At 44.7% G+C, this 13,749-nt stretch overlaps 1 long non-coding RNA gene across 1 annotated transcript; it reads left to right on the top strand.

The window, feature by feature from the left end:
* Positions 1-10,627: 10,627 nt before the first annotated feature.
* LOC121657981 lies at positions 10,628-13,245 on the top strand. Its single transcript, XR_006013813.1, has 2 exons — positions 10,628-11,400; positions 12,868-13,245. It is a non-coding gene; the product is annotated as an uncharacterized LOC121657981 (long non-coding RNA).
* Positions 13,246-13,749: the final 504 nt, after the last annotated feature.

Below are 13,749 nucleotides of genomic sequence, written 5' to 3'. Positions count from 1 at the left end.
AGAGGACATCCTGGGTCTCAGAGGCTACACCTGTGTTGGAAAGCTGACCTGGGACAGTTTAAAGGCTCCCCTGCTCCCTAGTACAGTTTGCTTGCTTGCCAGCTAGCATTTTCTCAGGCAGTGCCTGGGCATGATTCAGGCACAGAATAGGCACCCTTCCTGACAGGGAACATGGGTGAGACCACCCAGCTTCTGGCAGCAAAGAAGTTTAGCCATACACACAGACACATGCAAGCCATGTGGTACCACTTACCCTCTGAGTGGATCTGGCCTAATAGCCAAGAGATTCATCTCATGGAGAGGCAAATGCTGCTGACCCAGGCTGCACACAGATTCTGGCAGCCATGCATTGGTGAGAAGTAGCCCTCATATCTACACTTTCTTTCACAGACATCAGGTGTCAAAATATCTTTTTAAGAATACAACATCTCATGGATATTTCTCTTCCACTATGCCAGCTTCTTCCAGCCACCATCCCTCCAGGGAAGGGATAACATCCCAGTTATGCCAACAACCCCAGACCACATGCAGCATTGAACAAGGAAAGTATTTGCACTGTTGACAGTTGTCTTTTCATGTTGTTTAATAGTTGGAAATGGAAAGCAGACATATGAACAACCAGAATGTCTTTGGCAAACTAGCCTTGCTTCCTAGGCTGGCAGCTAAAGGTCCTTCTTCTGTATCAGCCAGTGATGTGATGGGCAGCCTTTAAACCAGTCACATGTCTCCTTTCATAGAAGCATACAATCTCTTGAGTTGGAAGGGACACACAAGGAGTCAAACTCTGGCCCTGCACAACCCCAAGAATCACACCACTTGCCTCAGTGTTGTGCAAACTTTATCTTTCTTCTCTTCTAAGACCTGAAGTCAACAGGAGATTTTTACACTCTAGTGACTAATTTGGAGTGTGTTGGACTGCACCACAAACCATTCAGCACAGGGGCAAGCACACCTTTTTTCTAGAGCCTTTCACAGAAAAGGTCAGTCATGGAGAGAGTAAATATGGTAAGTACAACTTATTCCCACCAGAATCAGATTTATACATACCTAGTAATTAGCCTTAATTATACAAAATGCAACTGATAGACTAGGATAAAGGAGTCACTTATAACACTACTTGTGGCAAAAACAATGGCATAAAAGTAGAAATCTGCCCCCCACCCGCCACAGATTATGCATGGACCTTCTCAACATGCATTCTGGCAATCCAGGTCCTTCCAATTAAATTACATCAGGGAGTCATTACAAATAGTGTGGGTCCTTTTTCATTGCTGCTTCTGACTAACTGATGTAATGCTGAAGTGTTTCTCGCCATAATCCCAGCCTACATATCCTAACCACTGAGTCAGTATTTGACTGAATCTCTCAAATCAAAACAGTTTTGTAGCAAATACTGCATGTGGTTTTCATCCCGTGGGTTCACCAACTTCAGATAATTATTACTTATATTACTCTCCCTACATGGGTCAGTGAGTGTGTGCTGGCCTTGGGCAGGGTCGTTGCACTGCACAGGGAACAAAGATGCCTTGCATTCCAAATAATGTATGTTACAGCAGCTCCTCATGCAAAGGGTAACAGAGGGACAGCAGGACGTTCAGAGACAGTTTGAGCCACCGTCCACTCCCACCATCACTGTGTTTGTCAGAAGTCTGAAATACAGGATTGCTCCAGGAAGGCAGCCTGAAGGACAGAGGAATTTCTTGCCTTAATTCTGTGATGTATAAAACAAACTGCTTAGAGAATAAGTCATATGGGGAGTGGCTGAAAGAACCTGCATTGTTTAGGCTGGAGAAAAGGAAGTTCAGGGGAGACCTTATGGCTCTCAACTGCCTGAAAGGAGGTTGTAGCAAGGTGGGGGTTAGCCTCTTCTCCAAGGCAACAAGCAACAGGACAAGAAGAAATGGACATAAGCTGCACCAGGAGAGGTTCAGGTTGGACATCAGGAGGAATTTCTCCATGGAATGGGTGGACAAGGATTGGAACAGGCTGCCCAAGGAAGTGTGGAGTCACCATCCCAGGAAGTGTTCAAGAAATGACTGGACATGGCACTTAGTGCTATGATTTAGTTGACACGGTGATGTTCAGTGGATCATTCTTTGCTGTTGGACTGCAGCACACGCTACTCAGCACATCTCTGCTACCTTATGCACGGCAGGTCTGAAGTTAACTTTCTCTCTAAAAGATGATCCTCCTACACCAGGGACTGTACCTTTGGTATGAAGAACCATGATCAGCTGGTTCAGACCACTGATCAGATCTCTGGTGCAGACCACTGTGGAAACTCAGGCTACATCCACCAAGCATTTCTTCAAGGCTGGACCTGTACCAACTACCAGGGAGCCAGCAAGGGCAGCTGGAAGATCTGCAAAAACTGTTTGAACCAGGTATTCCTCCTGAAGCATCACGGGTACATTCAGAAGAGGGTGATTGAGGTTTCTGGCCAAGAGGATTCAGAGGTAAGAGGGCAGGCAAGATTCAAACTGATCAGAGCAGGCAGATGTTTACAGCCAAGCCCACATGGTCAAGCAGTTCCACAAAACCCAAAGGTCCTCGTCCAAGCCTGCTCTGAGGACCAGCCCCACACAGTGCTCATGGGAGGTGGGGAACCAAAGCATGTCCACTCCACATGTGGATCCATGCTTTGCCATGCAGTCAGCCTGCAGGGGTCAAACACAGACTCATGGCCCACATGACCATTTTCATGATGGCCTCATATCCTCTGTGGCAAAGCAGAGTTCAGTTTATCCCAGCACAGAGAGGAATGCTACACAATTAAACCACGAAGGCAGACAAGTTGTGGCCAACCCAATGCCAGCTGTGCAGGCAGAAAATACAAGGACAATACCTTTAAATACACCTAAGCCTGCCCTCAGGCCCTGTACCCCACAAAGTGGTAGATAGGTGTGAAAGGTGGGCTGCAAGGATGCCCAGGACCTCATGGGGCATGGGAGGCAGGGACAAAATCTGGGGCGTGCAGATGACTAGTGTCAAGTGTGTGCCCTGGGTTAAACAGGTTTCAGCTCTTCCTCAAGTCAATGGGTGTGACCCCAGCTCTCATCAGAACCCACAGATGCCCCAGGCAGCACAGCCCAGAGAGGATGACAATGAATGTGAGTAATTCTTGAAATTTGTGGGAAGACTATTCAGACGTCTGACTTCCTGCTTCTGCATGTACAGAGGAGATGTTTTTGTCTAAAGGAGTGGTAACAGTTTACACTGAGATAAAGCCTCATACACCAGGGCAGAGGAGCACAGAGCCCAGGAGAAGGGGAAGAGGGGGAAAACACAGCAAACTCTGCAAGGGAGCAGCGCTGACCCCGTGAGAAGAGGGAAGTAACCTATGTCTGGGAAAGAGTTCATACATAGGAATTCCCCTTGGACCGAAGGGGAACCAGCCACTGAAGTGAGACTCTGAGTCAGAGCTCTTTTCCCAAGGTGCTGCTGGCCAAGACAATCACTGGGTTACCTCTGTCTCAAGGGCAGATTGCATGATTTAAGTCCTGCCTAAAAGCCTTTTAATAAAGGTTAATATGGATGGGAATGTCAGCTTTATAAAACAGTTCATCATTTAAACATCATCAGAAGATTTTGATGGAGTTTGAAAGACTGCAGTGAAGGAAAACATTTTGCTTTGAATGCAGCCAAAGGATGAAATAGGATTTCTCTCTGCAGAAGCTATTTGGCCTGTTCTCCAGGGCACCATAGGTAAGAAGAGAGAGAACACCCGAGGTTAACGACAGTAATGCTTCTTACAATATGAGCATGCAGAATCTCTTCCCAGCAACTGGAGCCCCTTTAATATGAAATGCATCATTAGAGCGATAGGACTCTGATGATGGACGACACTGAGAGGTCTCCAGAGTAACCCTGATGGGAGCTGGTCCTCAGGGAACGCACCACATTAATTTACAAGCCTGTCACGATTGCTCTGGGTTTATTTTTAACTAAAATAACCTGGCCTTCAGCAATCTATTCCAGGGATACCCTGACTCTGCAGAACGTGCAGAGCAAGAGTTGCAGCATATGCTTATGTTTTCATCAGACAAAGGCTTCAAGTTAGGGATACTGAATATTAAAGTAATAGCTGGTTTTTTCCATCTCTGCTCTATTTTTAGCAATTAGTGACCATCAATAAATCTGGATCACATATAACACAGTCATTAGCATGGTACTGAACCACAGAGTGCATAAGGAGGTAGAGAAAGATGATCTGGTCCAACACCCTCAGCCCAGTACAGGATCTTGTGTATATATAGCAGCCCTTCCAAGCAGATTTCTCTCTAACTGAAGAACATATTAATTCAACAGGGGTGGACACCCAGGAGTATTTCACTTCTGCCTTACAGAATTTCCTCTTGCCTACAGCAGGAGGTACTCTCCAGCCTGCAAACCACTCATGGCAGCCCAGCCACCAGAACCCGGGAGAGCTACCACATTGTGACAATGAAGAAATTCATACAGTTGTAGTGCAAGTAGCATGACAACTGGACAGCTAGGGTACAAATGCAAGCTAGGGGAGAAACCAGGAAAAACAAACAACTGCTTCTCAGTTCATGGCATAGGGCAAACACCGAAAACAGTAAACGCTTGTTGATTTAAAGGCCCCGCTGATTTCAAAGTGACCAGCTGGTAGCAAGTGTTGATATTTGGGCCATTTAAGCAATCTTCAGATGATGACACAAACATCAATTCCCTTGAGGACCTACTGGCAATTTTCCAGTATTGTAAGGAATCACTTACTCAGACAAGAGATACTGCAAGTGACAACCAGAGGAAAGTCTTTGCAGAGTACAGTCAGATTGCAAAAGGGATAGATCTATGACAAGGATGATGGGACACAAGAAATGCCAGTTCACCATGTTCACACACACTGTGGCACTCATGAGAGGAAAGAAAGCCTGAGAAGGCCAAGGCTGTATGCAAGAACTTCTACCTATGACTTACACCCAGAGCTAAACAATCAGTGACTGCATTATTTTACAGATAACTGGACTGCCGCAACTGGCCATCAGGTCCCTGGAAGAAGAAGTCCAATGCCATTTAGAGCAGGGCCCACTGCAAAATAGAGCCACCTTGAGACAAAACACACCTTGAAGCAAATTTGCAGATGACATCAAGTTGGGTCAGAGTGTCAGTCTGCTGGAGGGCAGGAAGGCTCTGCAAAGGGATCTGGACAGGCCAGATTCATGGGTCAAGACCAAAGGCATGAGGTTCAACAAGACCAAGTGCTGTGTTCTACACTTTGGCCACAACAACCCCACACACTGCTACAGGCTGGGGGAGGAGTGGCTGGAAAGCTGCCTGATGGACAAGGACCTGGGAGTGCTGGTCGACAGCAGCTGAACATGAGCCAGAGTGTGCCCAAGTGGCCAAGAAGGCTGATGGCATCCTGGCCTGTATCAGCAATAGTGTGGCCAGCAGGACCAGGGCAGTGATTGTGCAACTGTACTCGTCACTGGAGAGGCTGTACCTTGAATCCTGGGTTCAGTTTTGTGCCCCTTACTACAAGAAGGACATGGAGGTGCTGGAGCAAGTCCAGAGAAGGGCAACAGAGCTGGGGAAGGGTCTGGAGCACATTTCCTGTGACGAGTGGCTGAGGGACCCAGGGGTGTTCAGCCTGAAGGTGGGTCAGGGGAGACCTTGTTGCCCTTTACAGCTAGCAGAAAGAAGGGTGTAGCCAGGTAGCAGTCAGTCTCTTCTCCCAGGCAACCAGTGATATGACAAGGGGACACAGTCTTAAGCTGCACCACTGGAGGTTTAGGTTGGATATTAGGAATAATTTCTTCACTGAGAGGATTAGGTATTGGAATGGGCTACCAAGGAAAGTGGCCGAGTCACCATCCCTGAAGGTGTTTAAGGAAAGACTGGAAGTGCAACTTAGTGCCATGGTCTTGTTGACATGGTGGAGCTCAATCAAAGCTTGGACTCCATGTTCTCAGAGGTCTTTTCCAACCTGATTGATTCTGTGTGAAAGCTTGGTTAGGAGAAGTTCGGAAGGACAGCTGTCTAGTTTGCTTTCAGCAAAACCTCTACAGGGTAGTTTGGAGTCAGCACAGTGTAGATTGCCTCAGTCACTAACATGAAATTACCTTCTTTCCATGCTCCTGGCCTCATGGTGCAACCCTTGCTCTTCATCAATTGCTATGAGTCAGACTGTGAACTCCAGAGGCTCCATGATCCTGCAGAACAGGGGGCACCCAGGAGTTTGCCAGCAGTACTATAAAGAATAAACAGGCACTTGTAGTCTACTCGGCTGGGATGCTTGGGTTGGATTTGTCTCACCTGCTTAACACATCAGCACCAAAGACACCTAAATATGAGGCAATGACCTAAAATCACTTTATGCAGGGAAATAGATATTTTTTTAGCAAGCAAGTCATCTGGGTGACTTCAGACATCTTTGTGAGGATATGATAAATTGAATCCAAGAGCTGTTATTTCTCTTTGTGGACAGCAGCAGAGAAGGCAGTGGTACTTATGGGGATAGAAGAGGAGGAGCACTACCTATCCATCTCCCGGTGCTGGACAGAGAGGGTGAGGAAGGCAGCCACTCTGTAAAACCTCTTTGGTCACCCCAGTGTGAATGAGCAGAATCTGTGAAGCTGTAGCAAAATTTGTGGGCAGTATTTCTTCATGTCTACAAATACAGCTCTCATTAGATCGGTAAAGCAGCTGGATATTTTTGGATCCATGAGCTACCAAGGTTACATGTACTGAAGGCGTTTCATATACAGGTGGGTGTGAAATAGATAGAGACTGCAAGAAAATCTCTGTGTCTATAGGTGATTTTTAATTTGTGGTGATAAAAACTGTGAAAACAGGTGTTATCTAAGCTAAATCTTTTTAGCAGATGGTAAGAAAAAGGAATGCATGAGAGTAAAATAAAAGGCAGCTATTTGACAAACATACACACAAGGACCTTAAGGAAGGAAAATGTTCTTGCTTCTGCCCTGTGAATGAAGAAATAGGCTTTGATAACCACATAAATGAAAAACATGTGTCACTGGATTGAGTTTGTGGACCTGAATAGAGAAAAAACCCAAAACCACAAATAAAACAGATGCTCTCATGACTGGTTTCTGATTCAAAGACAGTTCCCCAGCAGCGTATAACTCACAGAAAGTGAAGCTAAGAAGAAGTCGAAGTTTCCATGAAGCAACAGGGAATACGGCATTGTGCAACAGCTTTTCCAAACTGAATGTACATTTAGGCATTGCCCAATCAAATGATAGCCAACAATGTAAGCAATGAAAAACTGATTGAATCTTGCTGTAAGACAACTCAAATGACGCTATTAAATATCTTAATCTTGGAGCTGACAGAATTGTGGCATGGCATTCTGTCAGTAGAAGCTATAATGAGGCAGTGGTATTACACACACACACTACCTCTTTGAACTTCTAACACAAAACTGGAGGCTGGAGGAATGGCATGTGGCATCATCACCCAATATTTTTCAGGCATAGGAATTTTCTCACACATCCAACTGTAGGTTAGGAAACTGTCTTATTAATTATAGCAGATGGAGAAGCACTTCTCCTCATACTCCAAACATTTTCAATGAGTATTTTCAACAACACAGGACAATCTTCATGATTGGGATTGACCTGGTGATTTTATGAAAAAGCAGAGCAGCCCAAACCCCACAAAAATGATTGAAAGTCCATGCAGAAGACTGGAGAGCAACAAGCCAGCTGCTCTCCATTAGAAGTTATCCTCACAGACATCAGGGCGGACTGATTCTCCTCCCATTTTCATGAACAAGTCTGAAGAGGATTTTCATTAAAGTAAATGAGAATAGACTGAGTGAAAATAATTAACATGAAATTATGTAACATATTCTCAGAAGAAGGGCTGATGCATTTTGGGAAAGTATGAACTACTGTATCACAAGTTACTGGAATGCAGGTGGAGATACATGGAAGTGCACAGCATCTATGTAAAATCACACTAAGACGATCTGATAGTCCTTTGACTATCTATATGTATAGATATATAGATATATATATCCTTTGACAATCTATATTAATTGTTTCAGGAGAGTAGAGCAAAATGCTCTATTAAAAGATCAGCTGCGCCATGAGCACACTGACTCTCTCAAGAAGCCAGACCAAAACCAGATGAGTAGCACATAGCCTGACAGGAGGGTGTGTGCTGTGTACTCTCATGGGAGGCAGCTCTGCTGGCCCCCAGATCCCAGGGCTCCTGGGAGCAGACCTGTCTTCTGTAATTCCCATTATACCATCACTTACCTGATGCCAAGCCTCTTAACATTGTCTTGATCCATTTAAAATATGCCTTACAAAAACTGTGTTTGAAGAAAATTGTTTAAAAACAATCCATACAGGACAGACAAATAATGTTGGATTTCAGGCAGTTTTCTCTGCAAATAGGAGTTTAAATTCCTTTTGGTAATAACCTCTTTTGACTTGCCCACGTGTAGACAGTAATTATTACTGCTTTTTACAGCTAGGGTATTTTAATCCCAACACATCTCATTCCCTCTCCCACACAGACAGTCTTTGAAGCAACAATAACAAGTACCAGCTTCCCTAGGCCAGTTTGCAAATTTGCCTCAAGGCTAAAACAGTCAGAGCAGGCTTAGTAGGTCAGAATTGGATTTCCCAAATATGAACTATTCCAGAAGAAAATTATTTTGCTTATTGTTAACTTATTAATCATTAGAGAAAAAGAGAAGTATTGGGAGGGTAAATTTCGCCCCCCTACCTCTCCCCACCCTGTGTGAATTATGTATGGAAAATAACCGCACAAAATGCCCTGGCTCTACTGAAGTCAACAGTTTTGCCACTGGCTTCCAGCAGAGCCACATTTTCACCCACTGTCTCCAGAGTGACATCTCACGTGTCACCATTTACTATTAGCAGCAGAGAGTTCACCACCAGGCCTGCCATTACCATATAAAACATAAAGGAAAACTGAGGTATCTCTGTGGGATCTGGCAGCCCCACAGAACTCATCTAGATTTGTTTGTTTTTAATTACTGTTACAGTCAAGGGCACCAAAAGCTCTGTGGAGTCTGGGAACAAACTGTTTCAGCTGCCCTCAGACACACATTATCCCAGCACAGCTCTGGAAGCAGCATGGTAGCAGTACCTAGCCAGAGGAGCTGCAGAGGGACCAGAGACAGGGGACTTCAGCCAGGGGGACCTCATCCATTTCCTACCTACCAGAGGGGAGACTGGCACCTCAGTTTCTTCACATATCCCTGGGCACTCTCTTAGGACCCACACAGGGATTGATGTATCTCCCTGAAGATCCAGCGTTGCATGTTGTGGCCTCTTTCTAAGTTCAGGCTGAGCGCTATTGCTGTCTGCCCCTAGACAGATGTGAGAGCTGTGACTCACCTTGGGCACAGCAGGCTCAGGGAATATGAGCCTTTGGATAAGCTGAAGGAAAGACAGACAGAACAGGCAAGCAGCGTGATCACTGGCAAATTTGTTAAAAGACTAGTCCACAATGGGGACAACTTTGTCATCACACCTGGAGATGTAGCCATTCAGTCCCTTGCTGCCTGACCCAAGTTAAAGCCCTCATTCACATTCAGCTGAAGCATTTTGCTCCTCCATCTTCTAATGCAGTCAGTCCTTCGTGACGAAAAGCACCCCCAGCAGATGTATTGCCATGAAAATTTTGCTCTGATGAACTGGAAGGAAAGACAGTTTCACAGAAAGAAGATCTCTGAGCAGCCTGATTCACAATTACTCTTCACATTCACAGCCTCTCTATGCTAATTAGGAGTGACACCTTTAATTACCAGTATTGAAACCCTCGAGAGCCAACAGATCACAGCCTAAATCCATGATATTGTCAACCCAGAAGGCAGCTCAGCAGTTGGGTTTGGGAGGGTTTTTTTGAGTCAGTGGCTTGTTTCCCTATGACAGCTTGAGAAAAGGTTTATTTGTGTAATGTCTACAAACCTAAAATAACAGGGACTATTTAAATTGAGGTAGAGGGCAATTTAAGGCCCAACTAAAACTCCTCTGCTGAAATCACTAATGGTACGAGAAATGTGTATTTCCAACACGTAATTAGGAAGAGACAAATAGAGGGTGTGGAGTCTTACTATGGAATGTTAATTACAAGCAGATCCTGAATCCCCGGGTTGAGTTCCAGCCAGCTGAGGACACATATTGAAATGTACTTAGTGATATACTCATTTCTACTTAATTACTTGTGAAACAAAGTGCTCACGGCCAAAGGATATTTCTTTAGGATGCAGAGGATAGCTCTGAGAAGGATTGATAAATGTAAAAGATACACAAAGCAATATCAGTCCACCTACTTGCCAATGAAAGGAATTTCACAACAACATTTTTTGTAGTGCTCTGTGTTGCCTATTTTAATGTCCAAACTGATAAGATTTCCACCATTTCCCTTGGAAGATTAGGTAAGTTTCGTGGCCAGGATTTTTTTTCCCTGTAATAATCAACCTGCTTTGTCTTCTCTTTTTTAGAGTTCAACTGTGTTTTTCCGAAAAATAAAACTTACCATAATAATTTCTCTCTCTCCTCACTAACTGCACCCAAGGGACCATCTGAAAAGGGTGTCTAAAAAGACATTTTGGTTGAATTAAACTCACTTTTTTCCAGGGATGGGTGCTGGAGGAGGAACCAAGCAGAGCAAAATACCTGAGTGGGAAGAAGAAGGTTCCCTAAAGTCTGTTGCATTCCATGTAGCTCCTCCTGAGAAGCAATGTGTACTGGCTGAGAATGCTCCCTTTCACTCGTGACCATCCAGATGAGGAGAAGCCTCTCTCATGGCAAGCAGATTTGCATTGCTGCCTGTTTGTCACTGGGTGATAAAAGACACACAGATGTCACACGTGTCTGTTGGTAAGTGACTGCTTGGCTTTGGGGTAAATGCAAGATCAGACATCACCAGGGAAAAAGCAAAATGACAAAAACCACTGAAAAATAAGAAAGGGAGAGAAAGTAGAAAAAGTGTAGTGTAGATAAAAACTGTTACCAGTTCTTTCTCTTAATCTGCCACCTCTTTATTCCCTAAAACCCTTAAACGAGAGGATACTCACCCTGCTGTCTGAGTCATATGTCTCAATCATCTCTGAAGTAAGTACCAAAGAAACAACAGAAGACATCTAAACAAAACCAGGGAGAACACTGGTTTCCTTGACCACTAAGGCAAATCCAAAATCCCGCTGTCAAGTCTTTTGTTGACAGAAAAGGAGCATCTGCACTGGAAGTGGTGAATCTGGGGCAGCACACAAAAATGGAACTGGGATCTGAACGCTGGGACTGAATCTCAATCCAGATAGATACGACAAACTGAATAAATGAGAAAAAGAAGATGTGAAAACCATTCAGACCTCACCCACAAAGGGACCAGCTATTCTTCTTCACTGGAACAGCCCCTTGGTTGTAGGTGAGTTTTTCAGCGCTGTCCTTGTCTTTTACTTCCACAGTATTTTCTATGTTGTGCCCAGTCTGGGTTTATCTCTCCCAGCAGTCAAGACCTTTCAGACCACCTTTGCATCTCTGTTGTTCCACACCCTAGACATGTGGGACAATGGAGGCCCAAAGAGGAATCACAGGGATGAAATGGAGACAGGAGAGAGGGCATAAAAAGAGGTGCAAGACAGATCCACCCTCATTGCAGTGGGTTATGAAAGGATCTGAAAGGATAATGGAAAAAACAAGTACAGGCAAGCTTAGCAGAAAATCTGGAGAGATTGATTTAGTCCTCTTCCCTTTGAAGAGGCCTGCATAAAGTTAACAGTAGTTTAGAAACCAGGAGGGATCTGTCTTCTTGATCTGGAGAAGTGGGCCCATAGGGAGGAATATCATGTGGTTTAACAAGAACAAGTGCAAAGTGCTGCACCTGGGTCAGGATAACATCCGGTATCAGCACAGGCTGTGGATGAACAGATGGAGAGCAGTCCTGCCCAGAAGGACTTGGGGGTGCTGGTGGGTGAGAGGCTGGACATGACCCAGCCATGGGCACTCACAGCCCAGAAAGCCAAATGTGTCCTGGGCTGCATCCAAAGCAGCGTGGGCAGCAGGGCCAGGGAGGGGATTCTGTCCCTCTGCTCTGCTCTGCTCTGGTGAGACCCCACCTGCAGTGCTGCATCCAGCTCTGGGGTCCTCAGCACAGGAAGGACAGGGACCTGTTGGAGTGAGTCCATAGGAGGATCACTGGGATTATTAGAGTTCTGGAACATCTCTCCTATGAGGAAAGAGTAGAGAATTGAGATTCTTTACCCTGGAGAAGAGAAGGCTTTGCAGTGACCTAATTGTGGCCTCCCTGAAGGTAGCCTACAAGAAAGATGGAGAGAGACTTTTTACAACAGCATATAGTGACAGGACAAGGGACAATGTTTTAGACAGAGAGTAGGTTTAGGTGAGTTATTAGAAAGAAACTCTTTACTGTGTGGGTGTGAAGCACTGGAACAGGTTGTATTTACCTACATGACATGGAGGAACAGCTGAAGAGCAGGGAACACAACAATGGACTGTCTGTCAGGTGAAAATATGGAAGCATTGGACATCTTTTCAATACTTAAAAGGGGCTTATAAGAAAGATGGGGACAAAGCTTTTAGCAGGACATGTTGCTATAGAACAATGGGTAATGGTTTTAAAATAAAAGAGGGTGGATTCAGACTAGATATAAAAAAGAAATTTTTTATGATGAGGATTGTGAAACACTGGAACATGTTTCCCAGAGAGGCTGTAGATACCCCATCCCTGGAATCATTCAAGGTCAGGATGGATGGGGTTCTGAGGTACCTCATTTGACTGAAGATGTCCTGCTCATTGCAGGGAAGGTTGGATTAGATGACCTTTAGAGGTCCCCTCCAACCCGAACTAATCTATGATTCTTTGATATTTCAGGGTTTTTTTCACTTGCTGGCATCTGAGACACAAGTATTTCCTTCAGAGTTTCCTATCCTCCTGCCTCATATCAGAGCACCTCCAGCAGATCCCCTCTGAGGAAGACCAACCAAGAAACTGTTGCTCCAGGAAAGGGGATTTTTCAGGCCTAACAAAAATTTGCACAGAAGACATCTACATTCCCAAGGAAAAACTGAAGGTTTCAAAAACAGAAAAACTGCAACCCCAAAAGTGCCAAAACCTAAGCGTCCTTGGTCCAAACCCAGAACTTCTTTACCAAAAAACACTGTAAATGTTGCTTTTTTGTCATAACTCATAAAACTAAATTACCTTACTTCCATTTGTTCTCTTTAAACAAATAATCTTCTGCACAAATCAGTTCTAAGCAGCACTTCCATTACTCACAGAAATTGCAACATCTTCTGGCAAGTCGTTCAGGGTAACACAAAGTGGTCTAAACACACTGAAGGGGTGACATCGAGAAAAGGAAATGCTGCACACTCTTCAGTGTTTTAACGTTTGTCCTTGACCTTTTAACAAAACAGTAAAGGAAGGAAGCAGAAAGCACAGATTGCTATTAGTGTTGTTTTCACACTAAAGCAAATTTTCCCAAGTTTGTGACCAGCACTGACAATAAACTTGTCTAAGGAAGGTTGGGTTTTACTGTAGCACAGCTACAGACTCAGCAAAAACAAGTTTGCTGTTCTTCCTGCTTCCTCCTATCACACCAGATGTGTCTCTCCACAGTACCTAGACTCAAACATACTCCAGCTACATCCTAGCACTCTACTGGGGCAAGAGTGGAGTGTGCAGAAAGCCTCTTCTGCCTTCCCACACTTTGGTTTCCAAGGAGAGAGGGGGCACTTCGATGTTATTTGGGCC

Source organism: Corvus kubaryi, unplaced genomic scaffold (assembly GCF_017639235.1).
Source record: "Corvus kubaryi isolate FWS band 111438036 unplaced genomic scaffold, C.kubaryi_AGA036_p1.0 split1-65, whole genome shotgun sequence".
Taxonomy (NCBI): domain Eukaryota; kingdom Metazoa; phylum Chordata; class Aves; order Passeriformes; family Corvidae; genus Corvus; species Corvus kubaryi.
This window is presented reverse-complemented; position numbering and strand designations above follow the sequence as displayed.